The 13,384-nt window shown below is 42.2% G+C and overlaps 1 protein-coding gene across 12 annotated transcripts in view; it reads right to left on the bottom strand.

The window, feature by feature from the left end:
• FER (FER tyrosine kinase) overlaps window positions 1-4,492 on the bottom strand; it is a 198,267-nt gene extending 193,775 nt beyond the window's left edge. For 4 of the 12 annotated variants that reach the window (XR_010827976.1, XM_066989027.1, XM_066989037.1 and 1 more), the window contains exon 1: window positions 360-3,995. The gene's annotated coding sequence lies outside the window, so the exon portion shown is untranslated. Of the gene's footprint in view, window positions 1-359; window positions 3,998-4,379 lie in introns of those variants that run through there. The other 8 variants (XM_066989032.1, XM_066989028.1, XM_066989029.1 and 5 more) reach the window with 8 other exon arrangements.
• Between the last annotated feature and the right edge of the window lie 8,892 nt (window positions 4,493-13,384).

Raw genomic sequence — 13,384 nt, 5'->3', positions numbered from 1 at the left:
TTCTTTGCTTTCTCAACTGCACGTTTCAACTGTCAACACTTTTGTGTATTTGGCAAATCGAGCACTTCCTTTTATCTGCTGAACTTTAGTTACCACATCTTCTGAACTGATAAATAAACATATTACAGAAATGGTGGAAAAGATATTCTCCTTTGGAGAAAGGACACCATTCACAGTCTCAACATGCAAGAAATATAACAAATAAAAAAAAAGCAAGCGCGTGTTCTTCTGCTTCCACACTTTATATTTTCTCATTAGTAGTAGCAAGCTCCAAAGCTGAGTGATTTTCCTTAAAATTGGCTACAAATGCATTTCCCACAACAGTCTGCTGAAGGGACAGGACAATGTTTTTTAAATACCTTTATTCACAGTGTTTGGTATAAGTATCCAAGCTGTCACATTTTTAAAACTTAGCCACCTTATTTCACTGCTCCCTTTATCTGGAACTCCCCAGACTTATTTGTGACACAGGTACTGTGGGATATATCATACACTCAAACATTTTAAAGCAGAACGCAGTACTAGGAAGTCTGATGTTCCCTGAAAAAAATAAAAATAAAAAAAAAGAGAAAGAAAAATATACACAAAAGCTGTATTTTAACAGAGCCGGTGGCAATACACTACACTAACTACATTATTAAAAAAAAAAATACAAAATTGCATAGTATGACAAGCTTTAAGTATTCAAAGATTAAGCAGGGTTATGCTAAGACCATACTCTTATTTTTTCATAGGTTCACCAAGGGTAAATTCTGTGATTTACTCATCAGCTAACACCACCAGCACTAACTGAACCACTATCATCTGGGTATTACAGCACCAAATATTTAACAAAAGTATTCCTGCCTTTATTAAATACTCATAAAAGTAACATTCTTAATACTCATCCCAGTCTGGTCTGTATTGTACAGAGAAAAACTACTTACTATTGCCATTCTCAGCCCAAACAGCAAACACTATAAATATGATGACGAACCATGTATGTTTCAATATGCTGTTAATGTATGGAATAAGATTTTCTGTTTTTTCTAAAGCAAACAGTCACGCATAAACAGCGCTGGAGAAAAGCAGCAAAGCTGACAAATCAAGTACTGAAATTAAGAGACTCACAAATTGAGGATGAAAACCTAAATGCCACCCTCTTTGGAATATGCATTATGTGATCGTGTAATTACTTCCACAGTGCTTTTCTCCATAAACGCCTGACTTATTTACTACAGAGGATGGAGTGCTCCAGGGATGATTCAGCATTCTGTCAGAGGGGCTCATCTTCACAAATCCATCACACCCATTGCTGTAATTTTACGTCTCCCAGTTTCTAAACAGGCAATTCAGGAAAAAAAGGACTCATGATTAATGCACTTTAATATTACTCTGGGTTCTATTTCTGCTTCTGCTGAAGAGTTCTTACGTAATGCTAAACAATTCACAAACTTTTCACATGTTGCTCCTACTTAGGAGGTAATTGATTTTTCATTAGGTCTTAATTCTGGTAATTTATTTTGATGCTTAGGCTTAATTTCTTAATGCCTCAGCTCTTTCTGTTAAAATAAATAACTTCCAAAGCCATAATATGAAATAAAGGTTGGGAAGCACTGAGATTTAATGACGAATATTACAAGAGACCTTGTGAAAGGACAGTTTTCAGATCAAGATCTGAACACCATACACACAAATGCATAACACATTATAAACTATTAAGCAGTTACTCATTAAGTATTTTCATTACTGACAGCTAATGAGACTGGGGTTCCAAATGGATTACATTATCATGGAAGCAACACTGTAAAGAATACCTAAATGGCAGACCGAGTACACGGGCAGCATTATTTTCACTTTTCCTTTAGCAGTTGAAAGTTTCACGTGACCGTCGCTATACAGAGGTGTCACAGAAACATCTCACAGTATGTAACTACTACTGTTACGCCACTTTCAGGCAAACAAGAACCTAAGTGAGAGATCTGGCCCAAGCGGTAGCTCTCCCCTCAGCAGAAAAGAAGAGGGATCGCATCAGAAAGCCTAACAAAATGCCCTGGCTGCTCAAGGTGCAAGTTCACACCGTAGTTCTGGTTTCTTACTCACATCTACGCTCATACAAGCTGACTAACCCATTTTGAAGACGAGGAATTCTGAGAAAAGAGGACCACTGGCAAGAGAACAGTCACCGAATCACGGGGCAGCTGTGAGCACAGAGAGCTGTCCCTGTGCACGGCCGCACCACTCATACGTGCGCACCGTGCCAGTCAGCAACAGGCTCAGATGTGGGAAAGAAAGTTGGAAATCGCAGTTAAACCACCTGGCACCTTCCCTTCAGCGTGTGCAGAAAGGCAGCTCTGCAAAGGAAACCGGTGACTGTACAGAAAACAGATCTGAGATCCAAAGGAGAAGAAGGATGTTATGAGGTACATACTCGGTCACTCGGGTTAGTAACAGCACTAAGTGTAAATTTATTGGGAATTTATCATCACCCAAGGAAACACCCAGGACTTACAAAATCTTTATTGCTTTAGACTCACTGCACTTGAAACCAACCTGAACTCTGCATTTAAACTTTGTGAAACAATTTGTGAAAAACAAATTACAGTCATGCCCTGAAATATAATGATGGGAATCCAAATTCCCAACCACAAGAAGCTGTCCTAAAAAAAAAAAAAAAAAAAAAGTGAAAAAGGAGGAAAAAAAGGCATTTTAGATACACCCTTGGTGCTTTTTAAGTACTTCCATAACTTCCTGTACATTATGATCCACTACAGATGCAGCTCTTAAAAGTAAAGGTAACCATCTTCTCTCGAACCCTGGAAACAAAGCTAAGAGTTCCAGCGATTCACCATTAAAAGTTTCCAAAACAAATGGTTCCAAAGATGCTGCAGCTACCTAATGCAAGTGTTATACAGCAGAAACAAGCGTCCTTGCATACATGGTATTTTAAATCCCTTGGACTCCTTAACAAAATGCTGAATACTCAACCATTTCTTTCTCTCCTGCACAAAAAAAACTTCATCGGGGGAGGATTATTAAATCCACTTTTATCACGCAAACACACGAAAACTGTAATTAAGCAGCACAAAGTGGACAGCTTTCTTTATCTCACGATAAGAGGGCACGGTCAGTTTACTTCCTACAGGAACAAGCTCCAGCTCTGCTCTTGCGGCTCCTCCTTCGCCAGGGCAGCAGGATCCCCCTTCCTTCTGCGAGACCCACTTCCCTCTCGCCGGAGAAAGCCTCCTCCCGGAGCAGCGATGACCTCACGCAGCTAGCCCATCTCCTTCTATGGAGCAGCCCCGGGACGGCTGCCAGCTTCCTCTGCCTCCCGGCTGACACCGCAGCTCCCGGCCCACAGAGCACCCAGGAGGGGCCATGGGGGGGCTCAGCGAGGGCAAAGCAGGAGGCCTGCCCCGGGATGGGGTCTAGGACAGACCTGCCTTGCATCGACAGAGCCTTTTTCCGTGCAAGGTGCTCACCTGGGTGTTTGTGCTTAGAGAAAGGAGTAAGGCGACGCTGCCCGTGTGCAGTGTGACCCATGGTTGCTCCCTCTTGCTTCCCTGTGTTGGATCTCCTGTTCCAGAGCAGCAAACGCTGCCTCGTCCCCTCTCCTACAGAAGGCCCACTGTTCCTTCTCTCCCACTTTAAATCTGCCCAGCCCTTTTCCAGCCTGTGTTTCCTTTCAAGTGCCTTGTCGGAGTGACTTTAGATGACCGCTTGGCACACTGGCAGCCCAGATGTCAACTGGAGAAGAGCTCTCCTTTGGCAGGCTCACTCGTGACATGAAGTTATACTTGTGGGGAAGCGGGGAAGGACCTCGGAGATAACTGCGAGAGCTTTTGCTCAGTTAAACACTCTCCAGCACATAACGCTTCATCACCGCAACCCGCCCTGCGTTCAGACCCCCTCGGGCCGCCCCTGTGCACCAGCTCCCCCCTCCCCTGGGCGCACCCCTTTGTTACCGGGCCTTTCCCGGCCCGCTAACCCCGCACAGCACCGCACCGCGCTGCCAAGCCCCTGCCCGCCCCCCACACCCCGCTCCCGGCAGCAGCCGCCGCCTGCGGGCCCGGCCGGGGCGGAGCCGCCTCAGCGCGGCCGCAGCCGCCGCCGCCGCCCGGCCGCGGGGGGAGCCCTGAGGGAGGCCGGATGCCGCCGCCGCAGCGGGAGGGAAACGCGGAGCCGCCGCCACCGCCCCGCCCGCAGGTGAAGCCCGGCGCCGGGCCTACGGGCGGCGGCACGGCCCCGGCGCCCGACGGGACGGGACGGGACGGGACGGGACGGGACGGGACCGGCGCCCCCCGCCCCCCCCAGGCGCTGCTCCGCCGCCGGTGCCGGGTGGCGCGGGCACGCGCCTCGTCGGCGGCGCGGCGTCGGCGGCGCGCACGGCCCGCACCTACCTGACAAGCCGAGCCCCTCCGCTGCGGCGGGCGTCACGGCCCCTCCACCTCCACGTGACGCGCGCCGGCCAATCAGCGCCCGGCCGCTCGGTGCCTCTCCGGCGCTCCCCGCCCGCCGGTGACGCGCGGCGGACGGCTGCCAATCGGAGAGCAGGAGACGCGACGCCGCTGCCGCCCCTCGGATGGGAGAGGAGAGGCGATTGGCTGGGAGTGGCGAGGGGGCGGGGCGAGGGGTGGGGTGCGTTGCCCCCACGCGGCGCGGGAGTTGCCCTGGAGACGCTCCAGGGCCGCCGAGGCCCGGTTCTGCCACGCCGGGCGCTGACCTTGGGGGAGCGCGGTGCTCGAAGGAAGCGGTCCCTGCTGAATTAAAATTAAAATTAAAATTAAAATTTTAAAATTAAAAATTAAATTTAAATTAAAAAAATAAAAACAAAAACAAAAATAAATGGCCCCTGCGCGCCCAACCAAGCTGCTCCATGTTTTCACCAAGCATGCTCTCGCTGTCACATCTCTGCCATCACTTCCGGCCTTCCCAAATATCCTCAGAAAACAAGTTTAGGGCTTGTTTTTGGCAATCAAGATTACGTTTACCACCCAGTTTTCAGAAGTCCCTTCAAAAGTTCCCTCAAAAATATTTCCAAAAGTTCCTTCAAAGGTATCTTGAAAAGTTCCTTCAAAAATACCTTTAAAAGTTCCTTCAAATGTTCCTTCAAAAGTTGCTGGAGAATGGAAAAGTACAAAATTCAAGCCTTAGTGGCCGGAGGGGGGTATCTGCATAATTACAACACTAAGCTATATTCCACACCAGGTTTAATGCATTCATGTAATTTTTCTGCTTTAATCGCTGATCACAGAATTACAGGTGAGAACCTGAAAGAAAAGTATGCAACTGAACTACAGCAAATCCTGGGGAAATGGCTCGTGGGCATTGCAGTTTATGGGCAGACAGAGCTCTGGTGCTTTGTCACCCAGAGAGATTAGCATCAGAAACAGGTAACAAGCAACAGCAAACAAATAGGAAAAAAAAAAAAAAAGTCATTAGTGTGATACTAGCTTAAGAGGTCTGGGGAAACTTCATGAATGTTAAAGTGTTGTATTTTGTCTTTTTTTATCAGATTATTTTTAAAGCAAACAAATTCAATTTAATTAAGTAGTAGTAACAAGGTCTGATAATAAATTACACACAGAGGAACCACCGTAACAGGTTAGATTAGAGTTACAAACAAATCCTTTTTCAAGTGGTAGCCAGTAGCTGGTATTTAGGATAGAGTCTGAAAAACAGGACACAGGCAGAGCAGCCATATCCCAAAACAAGGCTTCTTGACCTTGAATTCATTTTTAGACCATGTACAAAAACCATTAGTGAAACTATGCTACATTTACTTTTCTATCTCTGTGTAAGCCATTCACACTTTTTTCTCCCAAAACATCCTGTACAAATAACGTTTTCCTTTATTTACCTATCATGTGAGAAAATTCCTTGCATATGGATGTACCTCATCCATATGCACCTCATTGCAATATTGAAACCTACCTGCTTTTAGAAGCCAAATTGCGTAAGACTAGAGACACAGAAGAAAGGCAAAAGCTATTTAATTTGCAGTAAGAAGTGTGTTTTTTTGTTGTTGTTGCTGTTTTGTTTCTTCATTTGTTTGTTTGTTTTTTTAAGATGTATTTTACCTTTGGATACTTTTCAACAATTTAATGTTTGGGATAGAAAATCTTAATTTAGATGATAATACTCAATTTGATATAATAGATCATCAACGATAGGTTTTTATGACAGATAAAGAGCCTTATTTTGCCTGGTTTCAGCTGTATTCATACATATCTTATTGTACTGGGGAAAGGAAGGGAAGGGAAGGGAAGGGAAGGGAAGGGAAGGGAAGGGAAGGGAAGGGAAGGGAAGGGAAGGGAAGGGAAGGGAAGGGAAGGGAAGGGAAGGGAAGGGAAGGGAAGGGAAGGGAAGGGAAGGGAAGGGGGAAGGGGGAAGGGGGAAGGGGGAAGGGGGAAGGGGGAAGGGGGAAGGGGGAAGGGGGAAGGGGGAAGGGGGAAGGGGGAAGGGGGAAGGGGGAAGGGGGAAGGGAAGGGAAGGGGGAAGGGGGAAGGGGGAAGGGGGAAGGGGGAAGAGGAAGAGGGAAGGGGGAAGGGGGAAGGGGAAGGGGGAAGGGGAAGGGGAAGGGGAAAGGAAGGGAAGGGAAGGGAAGGGAAGGGAAGGGAAGGGAAGGGAAGGGAAGGGAAGGGAAGGGAAGGGAAGGGAAGGGAAGGGAAGGGAAGGGAAGGGAAGGGAAGGGAAGGGAACTTTATTTTAGTCTTCTGCTGAAATTTTGAAAACTCACTGAAGAACTAGCTTGGCTTTTGAGGAAGAAAGGAATCTTTGTTCCCTTTTGTAGTAAGTTTTAATTTCCAAACCTTTCATATGTTTATTAAACAAATATGAGAAAAAAGGGGGTAGGACTTTACTACAGTCTCAGCAGTATAGTGCAAACATATGTAAGTTAGTTTGAAATTCAAATTGCTAATTTTATTTAGAAATTACAAGCAATAATTGAATGTGAAAGCATTAGAAGTACATTAGCACTTGCAATTAAAAGCAAAAATTAACAACTTTATTCCTACCAGGATGCTATTCCTCTTCTGTCTTCCCCACCCAAGTCTTCCAGTTCCACAGCCATTCCTCCATTCAGCCCCATCCATGATCTCCTCTGCCCTACTTTGCCTGGCCTGAGCCAGGGCCCACTGGAAGCAGAGGAGCTGATTCCTGCAAGTATCCAAAGGAGAAAAAAAAGTGTTAGGGAAATGAAAAAGCTCTTGCTTCAGCACATCTCTCAAAATCATTAAGCATACTGTCTTCCAGCTTCTCCCCTTTGCTCCCACACAAGTTAAACCTCTACTTTCATGCTAAACCAAAACTGATTAGCATTAGTACCTTAAACCTGCCAGTATGGACAATGGCAGCGGTGAAGCACGGCTTCAGAGCCAATTGCAAAATACAGACAGCACCTGAGGAGCTTGGTGAGCACCTGGACAAACGCTGAAGCCTGTGGTGCTGCACCTCAACACCCACCAGACGGAGCACTTCATTGCCAAACTGGATGGAACAATAACAGCCGTCCAGGAAAAATACATGAAGAATTCAGTTTAGTATCCCGGGTCTGTCTTCACCTCTCGCATGACTTATATTCTGTGAACTCATGCTTTTATGTTTGCTAGCTTCCTAATTACCAGAGAATTTTCAGTGACTGTGACACTAGAAATCCCAAGGGATTTACTTCTTAAATGGTGAAAGTCTTGTCCTCCTCTGGCAAGCTCCAGGTTTCAGGAGTCTTTTTCTTTTTGTTCTTCTGTTTGCTGCAGCTCTTCTGGTACATGGCCAGTCTATAGTTCAGTCAGCACATTTTCATAATTTTGAATGCTTCTTTTCTACCTTTATCTAATTTCTTTGTATATGGCTCATTGTCTAAAATTCCTGAACGCAACATGCAAGTTATCTGCCTTATACTGCTGATATTCGTGTTGAAAAACCTTAAAGTTATTCTTAGGGGACAGATACCGTAGCATTATATTACTTCAAGAATGATAGCAACTTTAAATTAAATTACATGCCTGGAAGGAAAATATAAATGTAGGAAAGAGAGAGGGGGAAAGATCCTCATTATCACTCCTCCAAAATGCTAAAGTAAAGAGGAAGTGATTGCAAAATTCAACATCAAAAACATCTCCTGGATATACTTAAGAATTCTATTATACACAAGTCAGTAGTAGAGGGGAGTTGTTACAGAGGTATACTCAGAATAAAATATTGCAAAGAGATGTCTGTGAGGGATAAAAATAATAAGTTAAGAAAAAAATTCCCAGTAATCTCAGGCTTTTGACCAACAATAAGATTCCTTGATCCCCCAAAAGGTCATATTAATTCTTTCCTGTTGAGTTAGATTTACTGCAGTTCCTTGATGAATTAGGCATGAATGAGTATCTTTTTCTGAACTGTTGTACATCTTGTGAAATTAAAAAAAAAAAAAGTTTACCATTTTACTCATTCTTTCCTTATTCACTATCACTATTCTTACAACAAAATACAGTAGAGGGATTTAAATAACTAAGCAAACAAAAGTGTAAAAGCACTGGTGCTTTTGCATCAGATACAGTTACTACCACTGTTATTAAAAGGCACAAAAATTACTCTGGTTCTTCTATTACATATCTACAGAATAACATCATAAAACTCAGGCATGCTAAAGCAATAAAACGAAGAGCATGTGAGTGCAGAGCAGAGCAACCAGCTGAACTTTTTCTTTTCACCTCTGCCTTAGACATTCAACTTGAGCAAAGCTCTCTCTCTTTCTCTCTCTCTCTGCCTCAGTATTTCTATCTATAAATAGTAACTTTAATACTTTCCTTGAGGGATGTTAGAAGGCAAGATTTTTAATATTTATAAAGCATTTTCAAATTGTTACATGGAAAATGTAAACAGATGCCAATAATAGCATGCAGAATAAGCGTATTTTAATTATTTCCACCATTGGTCATTAAAGTTTAATTTTCATATTCTTTTTAAAGATTTTCATGATTACTTGATATTTTTCTGTTCTCTACCCTTCTTTTTCTCCCACCCCCATTTTGTACTTCATATTTTGAATTTCAATGTCTGTTGCTATGACAACATCACGATCTGACTAGTGCTGCCTTCAGACCCTTTTCAAGTCTACGCTGTGCTATTTAAAACCACATATTTTGTGCTTAAAGATCCTGGAGATTTCCTTTGAGTAACCCAACAGGGTTTTCCCAATCATAAGCTACGGTGCAAGTATGCATTACTAAATCCTAGTACCTACTATTACTTTTCTAACCATTTATACATTACTTTGAATAATTGTCTCTCTAAGGGCATGGCAGCCAAATAGAAGATGGTGGGATTAGCAGAAGGAAATATTTGTCGTGTATATGTACGTAAGAGACAAATTTCCATATATATGTACATAAATATGATATATTTCTGTATATATGTACGTACATGTACATGTAGGCAGGCACATGTACATTGAAAATGTACAATTTATTTTTCAGTTGCGTGCAAGATGGACTCTGCAACAGAACTTCTTAGAGAGAATTCACACTTGGAGCCTTAGCCACGCCAGAACAATAAAAGCGAGCAAGTTCTGTCTAATTTCAAAGACCTGAAGGAACTCAGAAGTCATAAAGGAAGATTACCAGCAATTTGAGAGAATTGAAGGCATGGTTCACTCTTAAAAGGAGCTGGTGATTCTTGCTAGTGCCTGAATAGAAAACATGCATGTAATGGAGAGCCAGACATAACCTGTAGCTAAGGACGAGCATTCAAACCTCTGATTTCCTAAGGCTTTTTAAATTCCTGATAAATTTACTGCTGTTATCATTAATTAGAGTCATAGGCTGCAACCTAAAAGGTGCTCACAGATGTGCTGCTCAACTCCTGGAACAGACACAGCTGTAGTCTAAATCTGGAATCTAAATGATGCACTGCACCGACCAGTGATAAGGGAGGGGACAAAAGCTGTCAGAAGCCTTACGGATATGCTCCTATATCCACTTAGACCAATTTCAAAATTATTTACAGGGCTTATGTCAAGTCATCACAAACACTGGGCCCCCATTACTAGTGGGACAAGCCCCAGTTTTATCATATACATCAGATGGTTTTCCAGACTGATACAATGTTTTCGGTTTCTGTTTTCCCACCTCTAGCTCTATGGAGCAAGCATTGCTACTCTGCTACTCTGCTCCTGAAAAAAATTGTGCAATCTGCTCTGAAAAATTGTTTCTAGTTTCCCTTCCGTTGATGATTGAAGAGGTAGTTATCACTCCTGAACTTGCTGAATAATAATACTGTCTCAGCTAAATGTCTCTCCTCAAAAGTCCTGGGATTTTTATCTTGCTGCTCAGTTAACCTGGACTGAAACACTGCAAGTATTTATGATTCACACAGTGCAGAAACTTCCTGGTCTGAGCACACTGAAGTTTCTGTTGATGTTTCCTCTCAGACTGTACACTCATGATGTGAAGTCTCTGGGTACAATACCTTAGGTCAGTATTGCACCCTCTACCAGCACTTTTACTACCACATATTCCTCTCCTCAGTCTTCAGCATGCTTGTTCCCTCACTTCTGCCCACTGAACATGTATGCAGCTGTTCTGCGAGGCAGATAAGGGAAACAACCCAGCTTAAAAAAAATAGTCCTGATATCACTTCTAAACAGTCTGTACATACATAATTTTTTACATGTATTGCCATGCTTTCCTAAACCAGATGTGTGTTTCTGCCTGGTTAACCGCACAGCCAGACAACTAGTCTGTCCAGCACGCTCAGCCAAACAAGCCTAGGAGTGAGCAGTCAGGGAAGGGGGATGAGTGCGGCAACACCTCGGCCTATTACTGGCACCAGAGAGTTCAGTTCCTAAAGTGGCAGCCTGAGATTACCTACCTGATGAAGTCTTGCTAGCCTCCCATGCCACAGTTAGGAAATCCCTCTCTTTTTCAGTGTATTTGGTCACTGCCATGTCTACTCTGAAGAGCAGAGAGTAGTGTAGTGTAACACACATGCTGAACTACTGTATATGCCTCACTGTGTGTACAGCTCTACAAATGGATGAAACAGTTGTCATTGTGTTAAAAAAAAATGATAAAAAAAAAAACTTGAATTAAAACTCCATTTTAATGTATTCCTGCTTCTCTCCCACAAAGCACATTCTTTTTCCTGTGCTGCAATATGCTACTGCCCTAGCTCATGCTGACACAAATGAGGGTAGGATTACATTGTGAACAAAACAGATAAGCTTAAATAAAACCTGCAAACAAACAAACAAAATCTTTAAAATGGGACTTGTTGATCCATGAACCAGAAGTTGAGCCTTTGCTGTAAGACATTGGCATTTTTCTTTCAGAGTGAGATGATTTAATCCATCTGAACAGGTTATGATTATGCGTACTATGGTGAAGGGCTTTCTAAGGTCTTTCTAAAATGAAAGCGGCAGCTCAAGGTAATTCCATAGGAAAAGATAAAGGTCAACATCTTGATTACCTTGAAAATACACATGGAGGCAGACAGGAAAAAGAAGGGAGAGTTTATAAGACTACACATCTCTTCTGTGTCTTTTCTTTAAGGAGAAGCATTTAGGACGTATCCACAGCAACACGGCAGGTTGAGTGACTTGACATCTTCAGAGGTGAATGTTGAAGAGCGATGTTTCTTGGAGTTACTGTACCAATAAATGCAACTCTTCCTCTAGATCTCTCCCTAGACCTAGCAACCAAGTTGTTATTCCACCTGTTTGGAATTAAGTTACTTTACTTTTTTTTTAACCTGACTGATGTCAAGGATAAATTGAATATTAAAACCTGTGTAAACCTTTTTCCTCAGTTTCCTATTTATGTACTTCTTGGTTGTTTTTGTTGTTGTTGTTTGCCTGTTTTGTTTTGGTTAGGTTTATTTTTCTGGGTGTGGTAATATTTGCCTTGTACTTTAAAATTTTGGATTTGCTACCTAGATGCAGGTCAAAGAAACAGCTGAAGTGTTATTGATGCCCTGATCTCAGAAACATCTTACTAAGTTCCTGTGTTCTTTTCATACCTTGTCTGGTAACATCTTTCAGCTCATTTTAGGAAGAGTACCTGGAGAGACACCACATCATCATAGCAAGGCACACAGCAGGAGAAGCATGGAAGAGACAATTCCAGAGTTCCCAAGGAAGAAAAGTCAATTTCATCATTATTTACTTAGAAACTTTTAGGGAGAGACACAAGACTTTTTTTTTTTTTTTTTTCTCCCAGAAAATCTCTGAAATGAGAGAGAGAGAGAGAAAGAGAAAAAAATCAATAAGTTTCTCAGGTTTTCATGCAAATTTTTCTACAAGTTCATGCTATTATTAAAATTATAGCTATTTGTTCAGCTCCTAGCTCTGGAAATTCAGCTGGTGCTTCCGGGGGTATCTAACATGTTTTGTTATTGGACAGTCAATGAGTCTTTAGCAGACTGTACGACTTTTATACGGTTAGTCTCTGGCAGGCCTACACAATCTTTTAAGGATGAGTGAGTACACACATGCTTTTTTATGAGTCCTTTGGTCAGTAAATCACACTGAAACCATCGGTAGGATTTGCAGACGAGTTTTATGCAACAGCTATCATTATTCCACATAGTGGGAAGCCTTCCCTGTAAGGTACCGATACCCTGGATACTGCAGCCAATGTATATCAACATCAGTGGAGTGGGAGCACATCCAACACCCAACACTATGAATTCCACAGCTTGCAGCAATATACACCAAATGAAAACTAGGCAGATATCCATCCTCCAGCTTTGAACACCTGCAGGTAAAGCTGTAACAAATTGATTAGTAGTTTTTATTTTTTTGCCCTTGTCTAATCAGTTACAGCAAATCAATTGTGCCCTCTAGAATCCAAAGGAGTATAAGACAAGCCTCTGACTTGCTTCAACCTCATTATTTAAATATAAAAGTCTGCAAAATATATTTTAAAGGAAATTTTTATTAAAATAGTGTTTATTTTTTTCATGAATATTAACCTTATCTCAGTTTTATCTGTACCGTATGTAATGATAGTGTATGTTATAAAACACAAACTTTCTTTCTGCTTTGGTAGGCATTCTAGGATTATATTGATACAATTTTAGCAGGAACCACAGTAAAATTGTTAATGTAAATGCAGAGAATAAAACGTCCGTAGCTTATCAGCATTCCTCACTTACTGTTAAAAATGAAATTACAGGAATTGCTTGGGCATTTTATATTAAATATTTAGACAGTGTTAGTGCTTAGCTAAAAAAATAATAATATTTCTCAACAACAGGAAACATTGTTTTGATCTGATTTATTATGATTTTTTTAGATAATCAAGGTAGCACATTGAAAGACACATTCTGTTAATTCTATCTGAATCTCTTTTTATATAATTTAAATTGCATTTTATAAATGCAACAACATGCCCAGCCTTGAAAACATTGAATGTGG

The sequence above is a fragment of the Anser cygnoides genome, chromosome Z (genome assembly GCF_040182565.1).
Source record: "Anser cygnoides isolate HZ-2024a breed goose chromosome Z, Taihu_goose_T2T_genome, whole genome shotgun sequence".
NCBI classification, from domain to species: domain Eukaryota; kingdom Metazoa; phylum Chordata; class Aves; order Anseriformes; family Anatidae; genus Anser; species Anser cygnoides.
Note: the sequence above shows the minus strand (reverse complement) of the source record. Positions and strands in the feature narration are given on the sequence as shown.